This window comes from Crocodylus porosus, unplaced genomic scaffold (genome assembly GCF_001723895.1).
Source record: "Crocodylus porosus isolate Cpor-Errol unplaced genomic scaffold, CroPor_comp1, whole genome shotgun sequence".
In the NCBI taxonomy this organism is placed as follows: domain Eukaryota; kingdom Metazoa; phylum Chordata; order Crocodylia; family Crocodylidae; genus Crocodylus; species Crocodylus porosus.
Window position 1 is genome coordinate 16,423,943 of NW_017728924.1, and position 26,063 is coordinate 16,450,005.

Here is a 26,063-nt window from a genome sequence, read left to right on the forward strand (position 1 = left end):
TCCAGCCCAGCCTGCTTTGGGCTGGAGCCAGGGCCAGGGCCAGGGTCGTTGTCCCACTACCACTTCCAGCCAGGGCCAAAACTGCTTCCCACCTGCCCCCGCTGTTTTCAGCTGCAGCCGGCACCCATGACCATGGCGGGGCTTGTGGTGGCAGGGCGCAGCCACCAGTGGCCTCCACCCTGCTGGCTGGTGTGGGGTGTGTGTGTGTGGGGGGGTTATCAGCCCCCAGCTCCAAGGAGCAGATCCAAGGGGAGGGGGAGGCGCGAGGCCAGTGCTGATGGCCTCGCCCCCACCTTTCTGTCACCTCTTATTATAGCAACTCTTTGGTCCCTGTCATCCTCTTCTGCCTCCAAGGAGCAGGGGAGGAGAGTGAGGCCAGCTCTGCTGGACTTCGGGGGGGGGGGGCACTATGGCCTCTTGGTTTCCACTGTCATGGCTGCGCTCTGCTGTCTGTCCCTATCAGTGTAGGGCACTGATAATTTGCTTTCTGATTAACTGTCTTGGCAGCCAAAGTGTTACACACAGACGGACATACTTAGGCCTTTTATAATATTAGAATATGCAAAACATGCAGATAAGTAGTCTTGCACGTCATTAGAAAATAGCGGCTTAACTAGTAAGATCTGAACTTAAATCTGAAGAACAACTATATAGTCTCTTATAAATTGCATATGTGGGCTATAAATTCTGTATTTGTTACATTTTGTCACATCTAATTAGTATTTGTTACTTTTTTCTCAGACTTTGGGAGTGAGTGCAAGCCTTGTGAATTGAACATCTCTGAACTCTGGTTTGTTTTTTTGTTTGTTTGTTTTGTTTTTGCTGCTAATTTGGCTATGGTTGTTTTCATTTGTTTAGTGATGCTAGTAGTTATTCTGCTGTTCACCTTTTTAGGGGAAAAACAAGCTTTTCAACACTGTAGAAGACCCCTAATGCTATTGTCCTTCTGTAGGGTGCATTTGCCATCTTCTTTCATACTCCTTCCTATGAGAGCTAACTCTGTGGTCTGAGCTTTCACAAAGCCTGATGATGTCTAAAGAATTGGAGAGATGGATCCTAAAACCATGTGTTTTTGAATACCCCCTCCATCTCATTCTTACCCTCATGTTAGATTTTTAATTTAAAATTAAAATACCCTCCTCTGGCCCACTTGAAGCCAAAGCACTGATTTATGTATGTATTAATGAATTCCTGAGACACCTTTTGAGGAAACATAAACTAAAACTATTTGAGTGATTTATTCTCTCAGGGAGTCGAATCTGGTTAATATTAATTTTGTAGTTAGTAGGGTCGGAAGAGACCTGAGCAGATCATCAAGTCTGACATCTGGCCATGGCAGTAAAGAGTACATAAATGTTTTCTAATGAAATTGTACTTACTCCTTAACTTTTCAGTTCTTCTAATAATATCTTAAAATTTATCTCAGAAGAACTAGGGGGAGGCTTCTGGGCCCAGATGTAGTCTGTATAGTTACCTAATTCACATTTAATTTAATAAAAAGGTACCTGGGGCTGGGGCATGTGATTTACTGTTGTCTCATGGTTTCTATAGTCACCTTTTTTTGGCTGCCACTTTCAGTACTGCTGCCAGTTGCCAGCTATGGGTAGTGGAAGTAAAGTACCACCATGCTGCTTAACTAACACTCCTTTACATCCATTTTGCACTAGTAAAAATAGCCATACAAGTTGAAGGCATTGCAAAATAAAATGCTAGTTCCTTGCTTTAGAACTTGCTCCATAAAGATGAATGCCCTCAACTTCCACGTAAGTCAATACGAGTTGAAGGTACTTCATATTCATCACTCCTCCTTTTTGGAGAAATAGTATTTTATGTATTAGTGCATTCCACTTTGTTCTGCCTGTTGTGTGAGAAAACATAATTGTCTTGAATTGGCTATTGATGGGTCACTAAAATATATCTGATATCAGGGTTGTCTTACGCCGTTGCCATTGCTTTCAGCAAAGAAAATGTAAGGGACTAGATCTTGGGCAGTTCAGATTTGTGTAGCTGTATTGACTTCAATAGAATTGTACTGATCTTCTTGTTCACAGAGTTGACTACATATTTTGTAAAGCATAACTTCTTTTTGTTAGCAAAAAGGAAATTTGCTGCTTTGCTCATCACCTGTGACTAGAGTGTACAAAGGTTCAAAAACAAAAGAAGTGATACACTGTACAAAGATGCGATTGGTGGGGATAGATAGGGGTTTTTTGCATTTTTGTTGTTGTTTGTTTGTTTGTTTGTTCTTGAGCACTGTCTGTTTTATTTTAACCAGTGTAGTAATGCTTCTCTACCTTGTGACTTTTTCGCTCATCAATTTCCTAGTGTGGAAAGATGCCTTTTCAGTCGTGCCCTGATAAGGTCTCTATTTTAAGAATTGGACCATTACGACAGTAGGAATGTTAATATATGCCATTAAATATATTAAACTAATTTGGAACTCCTGAAAGTCTATTAAATTGGAAACAATTTGACATCATAAGGGACAGACTTAAAATAGCACAACACTTTTCAGTGCTTTCACAGGAAAACTTGGTCTGATTTTTAAAGTTTAACGTGTTTAGTCTTGGCAACCTTAACTGATTGATTAGTTTTAAAGCAAATTTGTTTTTATTATAAAAACAGAATTTAAACTAGTGATACTGAGAGTATGGCAAAAAATGCCACGCATCCGTGTGTTCATTATTGAAGGTTGTTTTGTAGAAACAAGCAGAAAGAGGGGCAGAGTGGCATCTTTTAATTGTGAAAACAAGGAAAGTGCTCAACGACCTTCTTAGTTTTCCTTCTTTGTGCTTGTGTTGTAGCGTAGATATGATTAGCTGTTTTTGTGACATACTGTTAGTAGACTATATTTGGCAGAATTACTTGTCTTGCAGTCTGGCTGCACTAATTCCTACTTTTTATGACATTTTGCTGTTTGAGTGAGATTGATGTTAGAAGGAACTCCAGTCCCTAGTTCTCCTAGGTTAGATGCTTTTACCAGTAATATTTTGATGCTATTATGACATAGGTGCTAGATTAAGTGTGGAAATATTTTAACTCTTTGTATATTAAATGTTAGCTGTTCTAGGACACAATAGTAAAAACAGAAAATGTGGAGTAGTGTACTTGCTTGTAGCATATAATCATGTCTTTAATATCTTTATAAATAAGCCACACTTCTGTGGCCCTTGCCCCATACAAATTCTATGCATGATCCTAGGTGAGCGGTTGGTATGGATTGAGGATATTTGTTACGTGACCTTTTTTTTTTAAGTTTCTGTTCTCTTCCCCTTTAAACTCTGACACAAGAATTCTTCTTCAAGTGCTTGTCAACATAGTCTCTATTCTTGATGTATTCACATGCTGAAATTGGACTTTTTTCTGAATAACAGTATCTGTCATTACAATGCCTGCATCTTTCTCATTCTTTGAGCTACTGTAACAGCATATGAGATAAAGAGACACAGCCAGGATCTGGAGTCTTTAGTCCTAGAATGTTTAAGGCACATGGTCCCTGGGCATCCACCAGGTCCAAGAGGACACAGATCCAGTATCCTCAAAATATCTGTACCTCCACTAGAAGAATTGTCATAACTCGAAACATACCATGAGTGAGTGTCCATCTGTGTCTGTTGTCCTGAATAAATTGTGCTGTACTGGTCCCCTTTCTCAGCCCAGGGTTGGTGTTGGTGTGTGGGAGCAGAGTCTGGATATTTTTATCTGCTGCTGAGGCAGTTTCAACCCTTCAGCCTTTCAGGTCAAAATCAAAGCCTTCCAATATATCTGAGACTTTGCACTTTTGCTGCAAGCAAATTGGGACAACCAATGTATCTTGCTAGAGCTCCTCCATGGACTTCTACCAGACTGAATTTGCGTGATGCCTATCAACAAAAACACACTTGAACCTACCATGTTCTGATTCACTTACTTCCATAGCCCTGACATCGAGAGCAGACTAAGTACCCAGTCCCAGCAAAAAGGGTTTGAATCGTCTGGCATACTGCTTTTGGTTCCCTGGAAAAATCTAGACCCCTGACATTACTTCATTAGGACTGCAGGACTGTTGGCTCATGTGACTGAGTATCATAGGTTCATGTATCCTCTGCTACTTCCTTCACCTGATCTCACCTGTGTAGTGCTGTTCTCTAGAGCTCTGGCCATTTGTTCACATCAGATCACTCTTGTGAAAGTTTTTCAGGTCTGACCCTAGGTGTCCTGCAATCACTTGATGTAAAATTTGCTCCCCTTTTCTCCCCCTTTTACCTTGTGTGGAGAGAAACTGCCTGCTATTCACCAAAAAACAATCCTGTGTGATCAAGCACTAAGGAAAAAGGCTACTGGTATATACTAACCACTTTTTTTCCAGTTAATATCCACTGACATTCTTTTGATGTCCAGGTGGTTAGTTTTGAGTAGCTGTGCCTGTTCCTGTGCCCTTTAAAACCTTCAGGGGCCTTAAGGGTTGGTACAACTTCTGCTCAGTCCTGTCACTGAAACAAATCCTACATGTGGACTCCCAGTTAATAGGAACCTAGGGTGGGTAATAGAATTGGGGTGGGCAGTGCACCTTTAAAAACCCGTTTGGCTAGGTAAATAACCATTCTTTGTTCAAGCACATGCCCATATAGATTCCTTTCCTGATGACTAAGAAGCAGCTTTCTCATTTTGTGTGCCCTAAGGAGAATTCCTCTGCTCACGAATTCTTCTGTCCTAGATGTGTTTTCTCTTCCTCCCTCCCTTAATCAGCCTCCTAGAAAAGGAAGTTGGAGATGCTGCACAAGCATGCAAGTGTTCTGGTAGAGTACAAGTACACCCTCGGGCATCTCCCTGAAAACATTCTTGCTATGTACCTCAGTAGGAACAGAACTAACACCACAATCTCTGCTGTTCTGTTGAACATCCACTGGTCCAAAAGTTTGTGTGTTTTTTGGTTTTTTTTCATAGTATCCCTCCCCTTGAATTTTTTCTGTTTAATCATCGTCAAGTACAGGAACAGAACCCACAGCTACGTATTAAGTTTGTCAGCTGCTTCATTGGAAACCAAATGGCTTGGTGACGACAGATCAGGTCATGAAAGATGATAACTCTTCTCATACTGGAAAGTTCTAAATGCCAGCTGTGCTGTTGACACTAGTAGCCTTGGATAATTTACAAATCTTCAGTTCACTCAAAAAGATTTTATGCCCACACTCAGAAGGTGACTGTGCTTGGCATTGGGAAAAATTCTGTATTGTTGATGTGTACGTTACAAAACAGGCTTATTTTGGCTACTGTTGTGGCTTATAAACTATAAACATTCCTTGAGTGAGGGTTTACTAACTTTGTGCTCATGTTTGGGACTACAGTTGATGAAATTGTATTGGGATCTACTGTAGTTTAGGTCTTTTGCCTCCTGAAAACCAGGTAACTGATTCCAGTATATCCAGCATCAAGACTGTCTGAGTCAGCAGCAACCCAGTCTGGTACAAATATGTTCCCTAAAGTAAAAGTGTCAAACATGGCCTACAGGTCAGATCTGGCCCAGGGAACTGTTATCTAGCCTGGGGGGTTCCTGAAGGGGCTGGGAATATGGGAGTGGGACCCCCTGCCAAAATCTGGGGTAAGGAACCCCACCACTGGATCTGCATGTCAGTGGTAGGAGGCAAGTGACGGTTGCATTAACCCCTATGGCTTGCTGATGCCACTAGCCCTGTCCCTGGAGGTGGGTCCCGATCTGCCCTTGAGGAATCCAGTCTGGAGCTAGGTGAGTTTTTCTGAAAACCCTACCCTCAAGGAAGATTTTTCCCTTAAGAATGAAGAATTCTTTTTCCAGCATGATTGAATGCTCATCTGACTCCGAGTTGAATCAAGAGGACATCCTTTCACCTAAATAGGACCAAGACGTGATAATCTAATTGCATGAACTCCAGTACTAGTTATGAGGATCATTGGCACTAAGGAGTCCAGACATTAATTTGCAAACTCTCAGCAACTGTTTCTCATTCCATATTAGAATCTGAGGGAACTCACTATCTCCTTTAATCAAGCTGCAGGTTCATCACACAGGTGATTTGCAGTCTGAATTATAAAGCCTTCTATTGATCTCAAATTCCATACTAAGTTACTAACTTTTAAATGGACTTACTGCAGTTGGACACACTACTGAACACTATTGCTCCTGTCCCCTGTATTATAGGATGAGTAGCTGGCATCAGTGTGCAGTTTGATTTTTGAAGGGTATGGAGAAGGATGTTGCTAGGCAGTGGAGACATGGCAAGACAGTTGATGTGAAGATGACACAACTATCTTGTCCAGAAGAGGTCGATGAGGAAGAAAAATGACCATATTTCAAAAAAGGCTTCAAGCTTGGACACTAAGTGTACTAGGGAATGCTGCCTTTAAGTCATATAGACAATGGCCTTTGGAAAAAAGTGTGGGGTGGAGGGGGAATTATTTTGTTTTACATTAATCTATTATGAGTCACTCTATCACACAAGTGAAACTTGTATAGAAGTTATCCTGGGAATTAGAGTTGTTGGGTAGCTTGTCAACATGTCAAAAAAAGTAGAGGCCCACTTGGCTCTGTTGCTGTTAAAAATTGTGGCAGTGATGTGTGAACTATAGCTCACCTGACAAACTTTAGCTCAAGTGCCCCCACTACCATTTTTAAGCACCGGGATGCTGATATACCTGATGCAGGAGGCTGCTGGATTGTGCCCCTCCCCACCCCCCAAGTTTATTTATATTGTACTTTCAAATGCCTTGCATTGTTACTAAATATCAGCATCAGCTGATATGGCTGATTATCAGCAATTTGTATATACCAAGAACATTTTTATTGGTTCCCTCCTACATGGCAGACACTAGAAATTGTGCATTAGCTGATGGCCATGAAGCACCTTCAGCAATTAGGTACTAAAAAACAACAAAAACAAACAAACAAAAAAAACCCTCTGCCTTCCTTCCCCCTCAACTCATGAATGGGGACACTCATACGTTTTTTAAACTGCTCAGTATGTCAACTGCATAACTACTTGGTTATTCCCCATAGTATGCAGATGTCCCACTTTGACTAAGATTGATGTTGAACTATTTAAGCTAATCAAGCCTACAGGCATGGAGATGTCATAATAAATGAGATGGATCTAATTTCAGTTGCTGTAGGCTAAAGAAGTCCTATGACTCCTCGTAAAGTCTTTCTGGTTTGTAAAGCAGTGAGAATAGCTCTTCTCTTTGTGGGAGAGTTCAGTTCAAAGCAAGAGTACAAATGACATTCAGGAAGCTGTGTGGCTGAGACACTGATATTGAATCAAATGAATTGTCAGGGGAGCATTAGGAGAGCTTGTGCCACCTCAGCTGGCAATCCTTTCTCACAAAGCTAGGAAAATATGCCATGCCAGCTGGATCATGGAAGTGTGGACAAAACTAGCCTTATTAGTTGGCACTTGTCATGGGAGTACAGTAAATGCAGCATGCTGTTCTGTGTAAGGAATGTCAGTCCCTGATGCCCATCATTTAGCAAGCCTGCTCAGTGTCTTGGAGCCTTCTGATTGTGATATTTTGAATATGCTGTGGAAATGATCATTTATTTTATGTTTTTTCTGTACCAGAAAATTGCTGAACTGCTATGTAAAATTTGAGCAATATGTGTAAGTGAAGTCCATGCTGTTGGTGAAATTAAGTAAAGAAGCATTGTCACATATCAGAAGAAACAATCGTGCTCTAAGGCTCTTTTGAACAGCACAGCACATAAACCAAGAGCTAATTATCTTGGTCAGATCATCTGAAACCAGTGGGCTTAATAATCAATGGCTAATCTGAGACCAGAAATATTGTTTCCTAATTGGTCTCCTGCAAAACTGCATAGTAGCTAAGAACAAAATAACTTCTAGCCAAATATCCTCCCTGCCCCCTCCCCGTTTTTTACATTGCATGTGAATCAAATATGCACAGTGTATTGACTGTATCTGGTATCTGGGCACCAAAGTCTAGCTCTGTAAGATGCCTACAAGATTAGAAACCTGAATCTTGTATTTAAGGTAAGGTTCCAAAGTGCTTAATCCTGAAAACTTGCACCAGACCTTTCTAGAACTTGTCTTACTTTAAATGTTCTATGATGCTGTAATATAACTCGCGCTCTTTGATAAGCAGCCAAGTCAGCCACACCACGAAACTTACATTATTTTAATATCCTGCATAAGGTTTCTTTGCTGAATGTCATAGGGCATTGATGTGATCACTTGTTTGAATATATTGGGAGGGGTGGGGGGCAGGGACAGCTAAGCCACTTAGTTTCTCCAAGTTTAGTTTCCTGCCAGGGACCACGGACCTCTTGTGTCCATGTGCATTTCAAGTCAGTGAATGGGTTTAGGAGTCTGCTCCAGCAGACCCCTGTTTCAGATTGAGATTGAGATTGGTTTAAAATTTGTGACCTTTGTTTATCTCATAAAGTGTCCCTGTTTTTAAAAATATATATATATAATAATCTCTTCGCTGATCTTGCTGTGGGCTCCTGTTTTTAAAGAGTCAAAAACAGGTAACTAAGGCAGGTAGCGTGTAGTTTTGCATTACCATTTTTAGCTCTTTAAAGGTGTGTTGCGTGCTTCACATAATATTCAGCCTCTCAGACTTCTATAGCATGCAATGGGTCAGCATGATGTGTGGTAAGGAAGTGATAGGGGAAGGGAACAGGAGATACTTGATGTTGTCTTCCTGTTTTTTACAGTTGCCACCTAATAAGGAAGTGTGTGAGGATACAAGTTGCACTGTATCTTTTTCCCCAATAACCAAAACTGACACTAGTCTATAATATTTTTACATTACATTATGAACGTGTCAACACATATTTCTGACTTGTGTTTTTACATTATTTCCTTGTCCTCTACAGAATTCTTGCATCAATTGTTTGTTCACTGTGTCTCTAAAGTTGTATTATTAACCTGAATATTTGTCTTTCATTTACATTTAAAAAATGGGTTTTGTATGTCCTATTTTCACAAACATGCAAATAGATTTTTGCATGTTATGGGCTATTGCATGTTTAAACAACTCTCTCCCAGTAATTTCTGAATTGTTTAAATATATCTGCATGAGGAAGCAAAACAGCTGGAAGGTGGAACAAATTTATTTTTGTTCATTGAGATTGTATAGTAGGCTTACGCCTCAGAAAAGAGTAAAGAGTAGCCAACCTGTATAACAGTGGTATCTTTTGATACTTCCATTGGGTATTTCATGACTCGGATCACATATGCTTAAGTTGTTGGACAGTTACTTCAATAGTAGTCTACAGTGTTTGCCTTTTTATAAGCCTAAACTATGAATCTTTCTGACTAGATTTCCTGTTGTTGGTCTGTGTTTTAATAATATCCCGTTGCTTGCCTCTAGCAGGAATGACTGGTTTGGTTAGTTTCCTTAAATAAAATGGGACTTAAAAATGGAGCATTTTGAAAACTTTAGTTCAGACTTGTAATGTTGGTGGTGGTCAGTGTTCTCAGCAGCATAAATGAAGGGAGCATAACTTACCCAAATAGTTCAGGTATAGAAAAGGTCCGAAAAGAATCTGGGACTCTTGACAACTGGTGTGTGGATTCCAATTTCAAAACTATTGTGTTCAGGGGACTGCTGCCTTTGGGTCTTAAGCATATATTTTACATAAAGGAAACTACAGAAAATGCTAAAGCAAGGACAAGAGAATGCTTTTTCAGGGTATTTTAGGTAACGCCAAAAAATCAGTAGCCTGTTGCTTGCTTCCCCTCCTCCCCCCTTTTTTTAATTGACTGAGTTTTATCCAGTTGGATCTTTACTTTGTTTGTATATGTACACTGTATACCTGAAGGAGAGAGGCCCAATGATGAAAAATCCTTCCTAGGATCCACTTGTGGGCAAAGGCGAGGTACACGTCTGATGGGGAAGTGATGGTGTCTTCATTTGGCTTCTTGCATAAAGCAGTGAAATGTAGTTGCTGTTTGTGAACATAAAACAGACCCCAGGAAGTTGTTCCAGTTCACGTTTTCAGTTTAAAATTCAGCTTAGTTCCCTTTAAATGCAGTAAACTTTTCATTTGGGAGCAAAGCAAAAGGTTGTAGCAACCCAATATTTTGAAGTGGTTGTAAAAGTTTTATATGTGTAAGGCCTGTGTGGAGTGGCTAATATTCGCTTCAGATTCGGCTGATTTTTTGGGGGGGGACAGTGATTCAATTTGGTGATTTTTTTTTTTTGAATCACTGTCCCAAATCAATTCAGCCAAATCTGATTTGGAGATCCAGCTGCTGCCGAATCAGCTGAATCACTGAAATCGCACAAGCACCGTCCCCACCTGCTCTCCCAGCCAGGTCTGGCTCTAGCTCCCAGTTCTTTGAAAATAAATAAAATAAAAAAATCCCCCACTCATCAGGTGCTGCGAGGTGGTCGGGGTGGGGGACAATCCCCACTACCTCCCACTGACCTATGCTGCATGGGGGGCTCTGCCACAAGCCCCCCCATGGGGTGCTAGGGGGGACTGAGGGAGTAGGCAGGGGATGGGCCATGGCAGGGCCCCCCCATGGTTTCCTCCCTCCTCTTCCTCCTCTAGCCTCCCCTCCCCTGCCCCCTACTTTCCAGCATGGAGTCTGGGTCTGGGTCCAGCTCCAGCTCCCTGTTGCAGCGGGTGGGAACTGCCCGAATCTTTGAAGCTTTCTGAATTGCTTCTGAGAGCTTCACACCTTTTAATCAGTCCCCTGACTTGATTTGGATTTGGCTGCTGAATAGGGCCAAATCTCCTCTGAATCAAATCGGCACCTGAAGCTTTGCACAGCCCTAATATATAGTATAGCACTAATTTAATTGGAGACTACATTTGAAATCTTTTATCATTGGCAACACCTTGAAATGTGGAATATGTTCTAGGATTTGAATATTTGAGGGTACACAAGGTATAACATTTGCATAAAATCCAAGAATGGGAGTGTAATGTGTTATAAACTGTGATGTTTTTGTTTGGTGGTTTTTTGGGTTGTTTGTTTGTTTGGGTTTTTTTGTTTTTGTTTTTGTTTTGTTTTGTTTTTTTTTAAGTGAAAGGTCAGTGCACTCCTTTTTAAGATGGAGTGCATTGTGCACCTGGAGATATTGTGATTTACCAGTAGGTTGTTGACAGCTCAAATTTAAGTAATCCAAGAAATGGTTTACTATCCAGAAGGCTTGTTTAAATGTGGCAGAAGGCAGGGTAGACTTTTATAGACTTACTAAACCAAAGAGAGAGGGGAGACCAGAGCATAAGCTGAACCCAAGCTCGCTTCATCAGGTGCGGTGAGAGGACGTGCACAGAGTAGCGTGTAAAATGGAGAGGGTGATTTGAATACAACAGACTGGGGGGAGGCAGTTCTTGGACAGGCAAACCAGGGGAACATGGTTAACCATGCTAGTCTGAAGTCAAATAGAAATCAGGGCACATATGCACTTCATAGACTAGCCACAATAGAGCACACTTTTTTGTGGACTGAAGAAACTCATAAGCACAATAAGGGTCACAAAAGCTAATCCAGGTAATGGGGTAAGTTGTTGTCTGTGTTTAGACCATACCTGTTTAGATGTAGTCATAATCTGTAAATTGTGCATACTTTCACCATTTCCTATCTTCTTCCTTTTAGACTCTTTTGAAATTGCCTTCCTGTCAAGCAGCCTTTCACACAGTCACAGAAAAGGTCGGTTATAATTTGATTGTATACTTTTCCACATACCTTTTTGAGTGTGAATGGCTCATTGTAAAATAAAAACTGTTACTTATTTGCAATAGAGGTCACATATAAGAAGATTAACACTAGCCAGTGGCTCTTCATGAGCTCTTTTTAATTGCCTGTATAGAATTTTAATAAACATTAACTCTCTAACCTCATGAATAATTATGGAGTCATTGGAACTGAAATGTGAGCTGTAAGCACTCTGAAGTTAGAAAAAAATGTTTGTATAGACTGAATTTTAGGGTTTTCTTTTTTAAATACTTCATCTTTGGCAAAAAAAAAAAAATACTATGTGCCTCATACCAACAAATTAAGTAATCATTACAGTGAAAACCAAATCCAGTTTTGATAAAATAGATCATGGGCTGTTTTTTTTACATGTGCAGTAGGGGAGCAGACTTGATTTTTTTGAATCTGCTCTAATACGCTGTAATTACAGCATGTCAGACGAGCCTCCCAGCATGTCTATAGGCACCCATGGTTTCCACTTCTGATTTCTGGTTACGAAGGAGATGAAGCACTCTGCAAAGGGAAAGTATGGGTATCTAGGAATGGTAAACTGACTGGGCAGAGCTGTTTTGGGTTGAAGTGGAACTGCAGAAATGTCATGCTTAGAAGTGTTCATCTCAGAAAATGATAATTTCAGGGATACCCTGAACACAAGAATTTCTGATGCATACTTCTGGGAAGACTATTGCACTTGAGCTTTATTATCAAATAAAGTCAGTGTTCTGATTTGCTGCTTCCAGCTCATAGGAACCTTTAGCCTGGGTGGAAATGGAAACATTATAATTGTATAGCTTTGTAATAGGGGGCCTTCTCGGGACCGTTTTTTTTTTTCCTGTGGCCTGCCCACCTGTTTCTGGGCTAACTGCCTGCCTTCTCATCCACCATGCCTTGATGATAATTAATTGTTGTTAATTAAGTGAGAGGCTGCCCATTTCTTGTCCTGATGCCAGGGGACACTATCTGCGGCTCCATTCCTCCCCTACACCGCAGCCCAAGCCTCGCAGTTGGCATCTAGCTGTTATCCACTTCACCAACCCCACACTGGGCCCCAGAATCCTAGTATTTGAACCCTGCCTTGATCCCTCCATTCAGGCAGCCTATTCCACCTTCATTCCAGGCTGCATAACTCCCTGAGCTGCTTCCCCCTTATGAGTGTGGTCCCCCCAGGACCTGGCTCTACTGGCCCTGGCCCACCTCCAGGCCAGTCAGAACCCCAGGCCCTCAGCTCTGGGTGTCCATTGCGGTGGGTCCTTGCCCTTCGACCCTTCCTGTCCTGGCTCCAGCATGGACTAGTTGGGGGATGTCAAGACAGGTTTGCGTCTATGGCCCTGCTCTCTTGCTGGTGTCTATCTTCCAGACCCTACAAGGGGGTAACCCACCTAGTTATGGGAGCTGGGGTTAAGGCTCCCTGACCCACCTTCCACCAGGGTGGTAACTGGCCTGGCATTTCCTGGGGGCTCCCATGTCACTGGGAGCCCCACCAGGCCACCCACTCCTGGCAGGGTGCAGTTCTAGGTCATTCCCAGGACCAGGAGCCTCCTGACCATTCCCTACAGCTCCTCCCATACCTCAGTTGATACCTGCAGCCAGGCAATGTTGCCCTCATTCCAGCAGCGAAATGCCTTGTTTATATGGGCAGCCCTGAATCCAAAATGGCTGCCCTAATCAGACACCTGCTGGCTGCTGTCTTCAGGCCCTTAAAGTGGCAGGCACAAACAGTGCCCTGCCACAAGCTTCTTAATTTCAGGTGAATGCAGGGCCAGTCTGTGGGTGGGATTAGGTCCCTCCCCCTCCCCCACATGCAGTGTGGATTCTGGAATGGCTAGGACGGGTACCATGTTTAGCACAATCCAGCTGGGAGAACATACCATGGATGCCATACTGGCTGGAGTGAGTGCTATACTACACATAGTGCCCACCCTGGCCAGATGGTATGCACATGCTTTGGGCACTGTGCTGCAGACACTTCACTGCCTTCCCTGGCAGCTCCAAGACCCATACTACATGTGGTGCATGTAACAAATTATAGATTTAAATAAAACCATATAATAAAAACCAAACTTCTACTACAACATTTTAACTTTATTTTGAGCTATTATGCAAATCAACTCTACATGTACTACTCAAAGCATAAAAATCAGGACAGCAATTATTTTGGTAAATAAAGTCCTACTCTTGTATACTGTCTGTGCGGTGGTGGGGGTGGTGGAGAATGGTGAGAGGAGTGCAGTGTGTGGAAGGCAGCTTCCTTCCCTTCCTGGTTGGGTGTGTCATGCCTGGCACATGTTCCTGTGGCTCCTGCCACGTCTTCATGTTACCTGTTGCCTGGAGCAGTGCAGTAGGGACAGGACAAGGAGGAGATGCTGGAGGCGGTAGGGTGGGTGTGCCAAACAGTACCCAGATAGCAGGGCTGCTCCTGACACTAGTAATCAGTGGGTCCTGGCCAGGGCTGGTGCAATGTTGTTAGTGGTTGCAGGGTGGATGTGGGTGGGACTGGCATAGAGCAGGTGGGATTTGACTCCATGTGGAGCACTGGCAGGGGCAGCCACAGGCCAGGTACAATCAATTGGAGGTCCAAATCTGGCCTGTGGGACACTTTGCCCATCCCTGCATTAGAGTCTGGTGGTGACTTATGTGGTTACTCAGCCATTGCACACCTTTGCTTTTTTAGCAAGAGCTGTTTTATACCACGGTTGGACCAGCTGTAGATGTCTGCCAGCCTATATTTTCTTCTGCAGGCATGGTTTGTGGCTGTAAATCAAAGGAAGTGACAAACTTGTTTTCACAAGTTTACCCCTTAAAACTTTACTCTTTCAGTAGTTCCATTTTTTTCCCTTTAAAATTCTTCCCTTCATGTCTCTAGTGATGTACTAGTTTCTCACTTGTTCCTAACCATTGAAGGTAATGGATATGAAATAGCCTCAAAACTTCAGGTTGCCTTGAAGGAAGCAACTTTATCTTTATGGTGGTCAAGAGGTTTAGCAACCTCTAGGTCTGGCTTTTGATTTTTGTTTTAGCTGTTAAATGGGGGCGGGGAAGAATGTTTCCTGCATTTTTTGTATATAAAAGAAGAATACTACTGTTTGATTGGTAACTTTCCTTTCTTTTTAAGATGCTTTTAAATTCAAAGAATTGTTGCAGCATTGTTCATTTGCCGCAGCTACTGATGTTGTCTGTCTCTCTCTCTCTCTCTCTCTGTCTCTCTCTCATCCAGTTCCCTGATCAACCTACTGGTCCCACTAAAAGAAACAGGTGTCTCGGTCTGCTGTTCCGGGAGTACTATGAGTGAGATGTGAGTGAGATGTGAACAAAAGTTAGGAAATTCTTACAGAAACTTTGAGCCATATTTTATGTAGGCATTGGGCATGTAAAATCTAAAATGTCAGATGAATACAGGTTTCAGTTATTTCTGTCTTACTCTGTTTCTGTATAGCTTTCTGTCCTTTACTTTTAAAACAAAGGGAAGGCCAGTATGCTGAGCTACATCGTGTGTGTACTCTGAACAACTTGTCGAGGGACAGAGCTACCCTTGTGGTCCTTGACAGCTCACCAAAATACAGTAAACAGCCGTGCGGCTGAAATAATTGCCTGCCCCTGTTTTAGATGCACTTGAAATACTAGGGGCTTCTATCTCAAATGACCCTTGTTCAGGAGACGCCTCTCTTGAAACCTGTCCTTTAAATGACATAACATTTAATACTGTATCCTTTACACAAGTACTGATTATTTTTTTGGAATTCCACATAAAATGTTACTTTCAATTTTATGCAGTTCTACAGCACAGGTGAGAGGGATGATTAGATCCAGTAGTAGGAAGGGAGAAACCCTATATCCCAGAAGGGATAGAAATTTTGTATTTCTTTTCGGGCAGATGGAACACCATTATAGTGCAAGACCACTGAATTTTTATGGAGCTGAGGAACCTGTAGTTTTTAGAGCGGTTCAGTAGCTTGAAGGGTCATGCATGGATGTTCCCCTCTGCCTTCCTCCTCCCCTCCCCCCCCAAGACTTCTATAGCTATTCCTTGAAAATAACTTTACCTGGGGAAACAAAGACTAACCAATATAATCCTAAATTATTTATCTTGTTGAAGTTGCGATTTCTGGCTCTGTTTAATAGAGAATTTTGCAGAGCACTTTTTTTAAATAAAATGGTTTGTGTAGGAAATATGGAAATTAAGGAGTCTGACTTCCTGTAAAAATGAAACGATCATTTTACTGTCAAACTCGATACCTGATATCAGAAGATGGGAAACAATGCAAATCCAAGACTGACATACTTTTTTGGTGACTGATGTGCTTAAAGGGTAAGAAGAGTGTCAGAGCATCTTTTTATAATGTGAAATTGAATATTGGTAATACCAGACAACCAGATGTCCCATTTAATACAGTACATGCTGTTCACTACTTTAAGTTTTGTCAGTAGTAACTTATGCGCCAGTGGTCATGGCTTTTAGTTGCAAATGAGTAAGGCAGACTGAAAGGGAATTGGGTAATTAAGAAACAAACAGTCCTTTTTTCTGGAGTAAAAGGAGTTGTTGGTAGGGCACATTTACTGTGTGAACTTTATTACTGCTGTTACTCACATACTCTATTAAAAGATTCAGGGTATGTAGAGGGTTTAGTGGTACACATTACATACATAGCTACTCAGCAAGCATCTACCCTTTAACTGTGCACATTCTTATTTTCTAATTTACTACAGTAAAATCCCTGTTATCCAGCATGAGTGAGGAACGGGGGTGGGGGGTGCTGGTAAGCTAAAAGTGCCAGTTACCTGAGGTACAGGGTTTCCGTCCAAATGTGGAGCAAGGGTGGCCTCACACAGTGGTGACAGCACAGGCTAGTGGGTGGTGGTGGCGGCTGCCGTGTGTGAGCTTTCTCCCGCCCCCCCATGCAGCAGGAGGCAAAGTGGCACAGCGCAGCTGTGTGCATCCCGCCGCTGAAAGCGGTGCAGCAGGAGGCAAAGTGGCACGGTGCAGCACTGAAATTCCAGTTAATAAGGTATTCTGGTTGGTGAAGTACCAGATAACAGAGATTTACTGTAGTATGAATTGCCCTCTTGGCCAAAAGTTATTGTAGGACAATGCTGATATTGTTTTCTTTCCTGAGGAAGTAGGTTACCAGGAGACAGATATGCACACACAACGTTACTTTCCAAGAGTCTGGTGCATGAACATATTGTACAGATGGATTCAGTCTTCACTTTTCCCTGCCTTTTCTCCCTTTATTTAGTAATAATTTTCCAATCTTGTTTTGGGAATGTTTTGCCTGTTTTTTACAATGAGTGAATTAGAAACATAGAAGTGTTTTAAAACACCTGCCAGGTGACACATTGAAGTCGGGAACCACAGCTTAGCAAATCGTATATTTTTAAAATTTTTATAGAGTTCAAACAATTTAATCAATGAGCTTCTTGGCTCGTTGAATAAGTACAGTTTCCATTGACATGCGTGTGGTATCATCAGCTTGACCCTAGAGTACAGAAGGAAAGCATATCTTGTTTCACAAGTCCTGGGCCTGTAGAATGGTAAATGAAGACTCCCAGCCAGTGGGGAGCTGTGCTAGGTCAGGACAGCTTCCAGCAGGTGGTGTGGGGAGTGGGGAGAAGCAGCGGACAGGGTTGGCACAACTCCTGAACAGCTGGAAATTAAGCCTGCTCTGCAGCTAAGGAATAGGGGCTAGGAGAAGCAGCAGCAGCACAGGCGCAGCTTCTTGGCTCTGGTGCAGGCATGGTCAAAGCCCCTGCCCCACCACTGAAGCCACCTGGCCTGCATTGGACCAGAGCTGGGTTGTTCTGGCCTGCAGCACACACAGAATCAAAAACAACTTTGTCTATATTTCTTCTCCTCATCTTTATAACTAAACATGAGATCTTTGAGTTTTTAAGCTACTCCCTATTTTCTTATTTGATGTCATAATCCACTGACACTACAGCTGATGGCTGCTAAAAGGATTAGTAGGATTATGACTTCTGAGTACTCTGAGCAGATCCTGTTTTCCTGCAAATGTTCTTTATGTTGAAAGTGCTCTGAATACAAGTGGAGTTATTTTCTAAACAACATTTTTAAGGAGTTGGCTGTTCTTTATTTAAACCCTAGAAGACCAAGTAGCTGATGGAATTGTATTTTAACAGATTTGTGCCTGGAATTGAACAACCTCCCTGCCATTACTTAATGCACTTTGCTAATCTCCAAACATCTGTCTGCAATAATAACTAACCAACCTCACAACTGTATTACGAATATACCTCTTAGAAAAGTTGTATGCCTCAACTTGGTGTGCTGGGGCAGATGGCAGGGGATCTTCAAGGGGCCCAGTACTCCTTGCTGGCAGCAGGTACATGTGCACCTCTAGGTGGATGCTGGGAGAGAGGTGGGGGTTGTGCTGCTCCAGCCCCTTCCCTGTTTGCCCAGAGGCACACATGCAGCTGTCACTGCCAGGTAGCCTGGTTGGGCTCTGGACCCTGGTGCAGCTGTTTACAGCCTGCCTGCTGCCTACTGTAGCTGCCCAGAGCCTGGGCCAACTGGTAGGTAGCTGGGAGGCTGCAAACAGCTGCGCCAGGGTCTGGAGCTCCAGCTGCGATCTGCAGCAGCTGCATGCGCGTCTTGGGCAAACAGTAGGGAAGGAGTCAGGTTGTGCTGCCCCAGCCCCTTCCCTGCCATTTGCCCTGTGGTGCACATGCAGCCACCATTACCACAGAGCCTGTGCTGGGGCTCTGGACCCCACTGCAGCTGTTTTCCAGCCTCCCAGCTGCTTGCCACAGTTAGCCCAGGCTCTGGGCAGCTACCCAGGCTGCTTTCAGCAGGGCTTGCAGCCTCCCAGCTGCCTGCTGTGAATAGCCTGGGCTCTGTGGCTGGTAACAGTTGCCCAGAGCCTGGGCCAGCTATGGTGTGTCAGGCTAAATATCCTTGCATCCCATGCTGTGGCATGTGTGCCAGGGGTTGCTGACCTCTGGTCTACAACTTTCCTAGTATATCTTAATCTATACTATACTAATCAGTTTTGTATTTCCTGCTCAGCAGATGAATAGAGCTATAGCAAGACTTCCCAGAAACAACTTAGACTTTAAACCTCCTTCTTGCAATGCTGAGTCTGCATATAAAATACATTTTTAAGGGGAAGTCGTTTACAGCAGTAATTCTGTAGGAACTCCATCTGAGCACTGAATTATGTGAAGTATCTGAGTGCAGGAAGTCTGTTTGCAATGCTGCACGAATAGTGGGCATGTGATTCCTAGAAGGACTCTGCTTGAGGTTCCTGTTCTAAGAATCCATCTGCCCAGTACTCCTCTCTCTTTTGATATTATTATTATTATTATTATTATTATTATTTTTTATTTATTTTTCCAGTTGCATAGCAGGGTAATCGTGGTTTTTTTTCTTAGCCCCACCAATCTAACGTAGATAGGGAGGGCAGCTCCTGTATCTTGAGGGAGAACCTTCACCTCCTAAAAATGGTGTAAGCATATTGTGAGTTTTGGTTATGGTAGTCCCTTTAGCTGAACTACTGAAAACATTCATGTTATGGTTGCTGTCACCCATGCTGGTAAAAATTTTTCTACATCTACCATCTTCACCAAGAAATGGTACAGAAGAACCCTAGATCTCAGGTTTTACATTCAGCATAGATGCTCTATTGAAGTAAATGTGGTGGGGGGTTTTTCTTTTTCCTAACAGCTTGTGTAATACCTTTTCTTACAGTTACTAGAACAGATACCTAGCTGTTTAGTGGATACAATTTATTTTTCCAGGTGGTCATGTGAAAATTAATCCCATATAGATATTCTTTTTCTTCCTCATGTTAAGACAAAAATGTCCAATTTGACCATAACCTTTCATTAGTTTTCTTCCTCTTTGGCGATTTGGTGGCTTCTTTGCTTGCTGCTCCTCTTTGGTGCTAAATACCAAACTCAATGACAGTTTTGTACAAAAGGCTGTGGTAGATTACTTAGTCAGAGGTCTTGTTCCTCCCCTTCCCCAACCCCACCTCCCTAATTTAAATGCCTAGTCTACAAACTGTATTATGATCCCTAAGGTGCTCATTCTGTCTCTGCAGCAACAAAACAATCTGTCTTTCTACCCTCTGGAAACAAGAGCAATCTTCATGTTATGTGGTATCTCTGTATTTCAGACTGCAGCAGAAGTCTTAACTCTTTCCCCAAAATATTAGCCCAGTGTGCCATGCATTTTGTTGCTTCTCTGGACTAACATCTCGCACACACCATGGGGTCCTTGAATTCCTCCATTTGTTGATCTGTGAGTGGTGGGGGTGGAAGGTAGAAAAGAAGACAAGATCTAGGACCGTTGTTAAGTAGGGTCCACTGCAGAATAAATGCTTTTTTGGGCAAAAATGCCACTTGCTGACACTTTCTTCTTTCTCCACAGTTCTTACTGTTCTTTCTGTCTGGATTGTAAACTGCTGGGGACATCAGTCCTAAACTCTAGTGAGATGATGTGGATGAAGTGGTAGATTATTTAATGGCTGCCACCCATCGGTAGTTTGATGCATAGAGTTAATACCCCCAAAAAACTAGGACATGATATTGCAACCCCAGCAGTAAAGATTTTCACTGAATCTGTCAATTCTCTCTCTTCCCATTGCATGGTGCTACTCCCAAAAAGTTGCCTATGTATTTAAAAAAAAAAAAGTGGGGTGGGGAGGTGCAGCCACACCTAGATAGCTGCTCTTTAGTCTGACTTTTAATGTGATGAAAGGTTTAAAACAGATTTTAAAGGAAAGGATAATAATGGATATGAAAGGAAATGGGATAAAATACATGTTTTATTCAAGAAAGATCATGTCAGATAAATCGAATATCTTTCTAGGATAGTCAGAATATCTGACTTCTGGCTCTTGCTTGTGGTAGACCTAGTCTCTCGTTTTCTACTTAAGCAAAGCATTTGACATCATGCCTCTCAGGAAAGTATTGGCAAATCTGGGGATAAATACAATAAATGTAGGGTAGGTAAGGAACAGATTAAAGAAGAGACTACAGTCTGGAAATATCAGGTTGTATATCAAACCAGACAGATTGGTGGTGTTACCTGGGGATCTGTCTTGGTCATTATTTTCATTAATGACCCAGGTGCAAGAATCAACGTGTACTTATGAAATTCATAAAGAGTGCACCAGTAGGAAGTGTTGTCAATGCTGAAGAGGACTGGATTATTATATAAAAACTAAATAAGCTTATGTACTGGAGTAATAGAAATGGTATGACATTTTAATAGTATGAAGCTGCGCATTTGCAGACTAGTACTTGACTGAATGTTCAGGTACCATGCATTGAGGTTGCTCTCCATCTCCTTTCTACTTCTTTGGTTTTCTCTGATAGGGTATGTGCATGTTAATTTAGCATTACTATCTTCTTGATGCTTTCTTACTGGTGTCTGAAAATTGGAACAAGACTAGACATGGGAAATGAAGTTGTAGATTTAAGATCAAATTGATTTTTGTATAGGTAGAAGTAAAGACCTGTTAGCAAAGTATATACCCTGAAAGACGGATGCACTAAAAGGTCTTGGAAATGAGTAGGTGCTGGTAAGGAAAATGAAACACTTGAGAGGTCTAAATGTTCTCAAATTTTCCCTGTATAATTTTGGTGACTGAATGTAAAAAGGAGGCTTTATACTCTGTTCCAAAGAGACAATTAACAAATCCTCATGTTTCATATGAAAACGGGTCTTACAACCTGTGAACACATCTATAGCTTATTTTATAAGCTACCACCTTTATGTATTTTTCATTCCCAGGTAAAATATCTTATGTAAGTAGGCAAATAGTGGGGGATATTAGTTTCTTTATAGAAAAGGATTACTTTGCTTATAGAAAAGAAATTCTAATCTTGCATTTTCATTCATAATCACCCCAGGCAAAACTACAAATATCATATTGCATATTCTGATTGGTGGCATACCCTCCCGGTTGTAATACTATTAACAGATGGTAATTCAAAAAAGAGTGATACGGCATAGCCTTGATAAACATGCACAGCATTGCTCTTTGCAGTACTATGACTGTGTTTAAAAAAACTATCTTGTGAAATCCCTCCCCTCAACTCTGATTCTGAGCCCCTCTTGAAATTTGGGCAGAAATGGGAATGTAATAATAAAGTGAATACAAAAGAAACCCAAATGTTTTGTCTATTGGAGTCTACTGGAGAGTTGTTTTCTTCTCTCTTGTCTCCTATAGAAATAATACTGAGCAAAGATGTGACATGAGCATGATGGACTCTTTTCCACCAAAACATCTCGCCTGACTGCTTACCCCCATAGTATTTTTCCTCTGTATCTGGCAGTGACAGGGTTACTGATCCATTTATTTACTACAGAGTCTTTACCAAGAGAGGGAGATTTTAGTATAGCTTGGATCAGGGTAACAGTAACGTTTGCTAGACTGTTTTTAAACTGGGCAGGGGTTTTTGTGTTTTTAAGGAACAGAAATTGCACCTGCTTGTCTAGATTTAGTTTCTCACGAGCCTTGGAAGGCTGGAGAAAGTGGTGGTGGTTGTGGTGATTTGTTGCTGAAATAAATGTAGGGGGTTTTGTCTCTTTCTGCTCGCTTCAGCTAACCCCATTGATTTAGCTGCCAGATATCTTTAAGGCAAGATGGGTGCATCCCACTGAATCCAACTGTTTTAAGGACTGGTGACAGCTGCCTGGATGACACCATTAGACATCCTGAAAACTAGGGATCTCAGTACTATTTTATAACCTGAGACACCTGACTTAAAGCCCTGTCCCAACATTTTCCCTTGGATTTCCCTTATTGGACAAGCAGCAGTGAAAATCCAATGGTGCAGATTTACAACTAGTGAAGTGCTATCTTAGGCATTAAAGTGGAAAAGTTTAACTGGGGAGAGGAGGATAGAGGTGCATTTGCAGAAGATACTTTCCCAGTTTAAAGTTATCCTCAGTACAGAGCCCCTAGTTGTGGAGCTCTTGCTTCCTTTGCTGGAGCTGACACTGTTTGGAGCACATGACAGCACTTGTTTCCTTTGGGGCAAACATTTGCCTTACCTTGTGCTAAGGTTGTTGTGGTTATCCTTCTAGTTAAAGTGAGGGGGGAATAACCTTCACCTCGGTGTGAAAAGTTGGTTTGGTTTCAGTGTATTGGTCACGGGTGCAGAAAATGGGTACAGAACTTCTAAAGATTTAATTTTTTGGAGGGTGTCCCAATAGGTGCACTACATGGTTTGAAGCAGCGGGGCCCAGCCTTTTTAGTAGGCATGCTACAAGGCAAGCCCTAAACCCAATGTGTGATACTTGAACCCCCTTCACAGTCTGAACTGCTTTCTGCTCCCTGTCCCATCTGCTGTGTGCCTAACATGGAGGCTGCCTGTGTCACTTTTGGCACATGTGCTGTGGGTTGATCACCCCTTGTTTAAAGCATTAAAATTTCCAAAAGTAGTTAACACTTGTACTGTCACTAAGTGCTACATAATGGGCAGTTAGGAATAAATAATACTGCTTGAAACCAACTTGATATGGAGTTATTTCTTAACATAATTGGGCAAATCCATGAACACCATTAATGATTAGCCATTAACTTAGTTGCAACCACCTTAAACTACAGGAACTCTCTTCTGGTGAAACGAATAGTATTGGAGATCAGGAAACCCAATACCTGGGTACAGGAAAGGGGTGTGTGGACCCTTTTAAGAGCAGAGGTGTTTTTTGTAGCTGTGGCTCAGGCTGCCAGCAGAGCAAGGAGTTAAGGAACAGCCCTGTAGTCAGGTTGGCTAATGGGAGTCGTATAACCCAGTGGGCCTGAGCCATATAAGCCCAGGGCCTGAGCCAGAGCAGGCAGTTTAGCCTGGAGAGCAGCTGCTGATAGCAGGGCTCCTGGGTTAACATTAGAGCAGGGGTAAGCAGCTCTGCAGGCCTGGGAACAGGGGAATTACTATCTGGGGTAAAGAGGGGCCCAGGCAGGCAGCTGCTATTTAGGGTTGGACCCAGAGCAGGTTTAGTGGTGTCTTTCAGAGGGCTTACTACTGGGGTTACTGTTTTTACTGGTAGTTGCGGAAGGGACTGATGAGCCCCTTGAGGTGGGTGGAGAGAGACCCTGAGCCCCTTGAGGTGGGTGGAGCAGGCCTTGGAGGACATAGGCCTGGGGCCCACAGAGAGAGCTTGAGCTCAAGAGGGACTAGGTACATGGGGAAATAGTCTGGTGCCCAGTGCGGGGTTGGCCAGGGGGGCCAGGTGCCAGGTGGGACCAGGATGTATTGAAAGAGGCCCCAGAGCTTATCAGAGGGTACAGCTTGGGGGCTGGAGCCTGGAAGCCAGGTTCAGAACAGCAGGCCTCGGCTAAAGGAGCAGCCAGAGTAGAGGAGCAGAAGCCAGGAAGGCTGAAGTCCCACAAGGGGATAAAGGGGTGGCCTGGTGACTGGGGGACAAGGGTCTCACCTGATTGACACAACACCTGTGACTATGGGGGTGGCTAGAAGTCGTGAATTTAACCTGTTAAAGGCATGTAGAGCTAGAGAAAGAGTGCCTGAGGCTCATCAGTCTCTGAGAGCAGCTTCCCTTTACAAGTTTCCATCAAGACAGCGGCAAAGCAAGGCCTTGAGAGATGGGGCAGAGAGAGACCAACAGGGATGAGGGGGCCTGTCGGAGTCCTTGCAGCGGCCCTTGGGCACCTAACCTGTTTCACTGACAAACATAAGTTTTGAGCCTGTATCAGGATCCACTAGCACTGGCTTCTTTACTTGTGAAGACTCCTGTACTGCTGAGGATTAATATAAGGTGCTGAGCATACTTGCATGCTAAAATCTGTGTGACTTTTATCTACCTGGGGGTGTCTTATTACTTTTCTGACCAAACCAATTATTCATTGGTATTGTAATACTTCTAAAATCCGTTCATATCCTGTAAAGCCCTCATTAGATTGTTCATGGCTTTGTGTGGCTTGTGACGCCACTGGGTTTTGTATAGTTTTTCCCTAGGGTGAATAAACTGTACAAGCATTTGCACAATTTGTCCTTTTAAAAATATTGACATATCTCAGATATGAATCACTTCCGTTAACTTTACTTCTCTTGACTGTTAAATCCCACCATATATTCTAAGATTCTTCAATGTTTATTTTCTTTTTTAGACATAACCTCTTTGCCTTTAAAAGCTCTCTGTACATGCTTGCCTGAGATGCACTAAAACTTTGAAAGGAAATTTGGTGAGTAGTTTGTATTGTATATGTCTCTCCCGGTTTGCTTAACCTAGTCCCAGTTCTTTCCAGCAAATGGAATTTTTCAATATCTAAAGTTTTTCATTCTTGTCTCTTGTTTCAAAACCAAACTAACTTTAAAGAACATACTCGGATCTAGTATTTTGAAGAAATTCAGGCAATTTAGATAATGGGGAACTATTATATTCCGTTCAGAACAGATCATAGTTAATAACGTCTGCTTTAATTTAAGAAGGGTATTGCTACATAATTTTAATGTGTAAAACTGGCTTTCATTAACTACTTTATTAATATTTTACATTGGTTTCCGAACTGTTTCAATTACTCTGAATCGCAGAAATTCCAGAAACACTTTTTATTCATATTTGACTTTCTTGGAAGAGGAGGGGCAAGGTTTCATTATCTTTTTATGGAAGGTTTTAACCCTGAATGTTTGTGCTAACAATGAAATTGTGGTCCTTTTTGAAGTTGGTAGGAGTTTTTGCCACTGAACATCAGTGTGACCAGGATTTAATTTGGGAAATGAAAATCTGTATTATTTTTCATATTATTAATTATTATTGTTTATTATTATTGTTAATTTTCATATTATTTATATAGGAAATGAGCATGCAGAGGAGTCTTTTAAATAATTTGAGGAACTAACAGACTTTTCTATATGTTGTATGCTTTAAGTCTTTCCTCTTTGAATTTTATGCTTTAAAAAAAACAACTTTTGGTAGTAGAAATAACCATTAAGTTGCAGCTCCTCACAATTAAGTTGCACATTTCTAGATGAAGGCACTCCAAGCTGGGTTTTAAATTTCACTTTGAAATTCTAATTGCATATGCAAACACTGAGACGGTTCTACTTTTCTCTGATCTAAATATTGAGCTCCAGAGCAGTGTATTTTTGTACTCTGTGAATAGCCCTTTTGTTCCATTTTTCTAGCACTATAACCTCAGCTTCCTTTTCCCCCAAGCTTTAGCTTCAAAGTTAATTTGAACTTGGATGATGAAACTAAGAGCAATTAGTAGAAAAATGAGATCTCATGCCTGCCGTTTTATTCCATGGATGTACCTTTTCAAAAGTAATGAAAACTGAGGGCCTCCTGGGTGGGGGCAGGGGGTTTGTTTGTTTGTTTGTTTGTTTGTTTGTTTGTTTGTTTGTTTGTTTGTTTGTTTGTTTGTTTGTTTGTTTGTTTGTTTGTTTGTT

The 26,063-nt window shown here is 42.0% G+C and overlaps 1 protein-coding gene across 7 annotated transcripts in view; it reads left to right on the plus strand.

Moving 5' to 3' along the window:
* ACSL4 (acyl-CoA synthetase long-chain family member 4) overlaps positions 1 to 26,063 on the plus strand; it is a 69,262-nt gene that overhangs the window by 7,619 nt on the left and 35,580 nt on the right. For 4 of the 7 annotated variants that reach the window (XM_019540418.1, XM_019540412.1, XM_019540414.1 and 1 more), the window contains exon 2: positions 11,586 to 11,639. The gene's annotated coding sequence lies outside the window, so the exon portion shown is untranslated. Of the gene's footprint in view, positions 1 to 11,585; positions 11,640 to 24,781; positions 24,857 to 26,063 lie in introns of all 7 variants that reach the window. The other 3 variants (XM_019540413.1, XM_019540416.1, XM_019540417.1) reach the window with 1 other exon arrangement.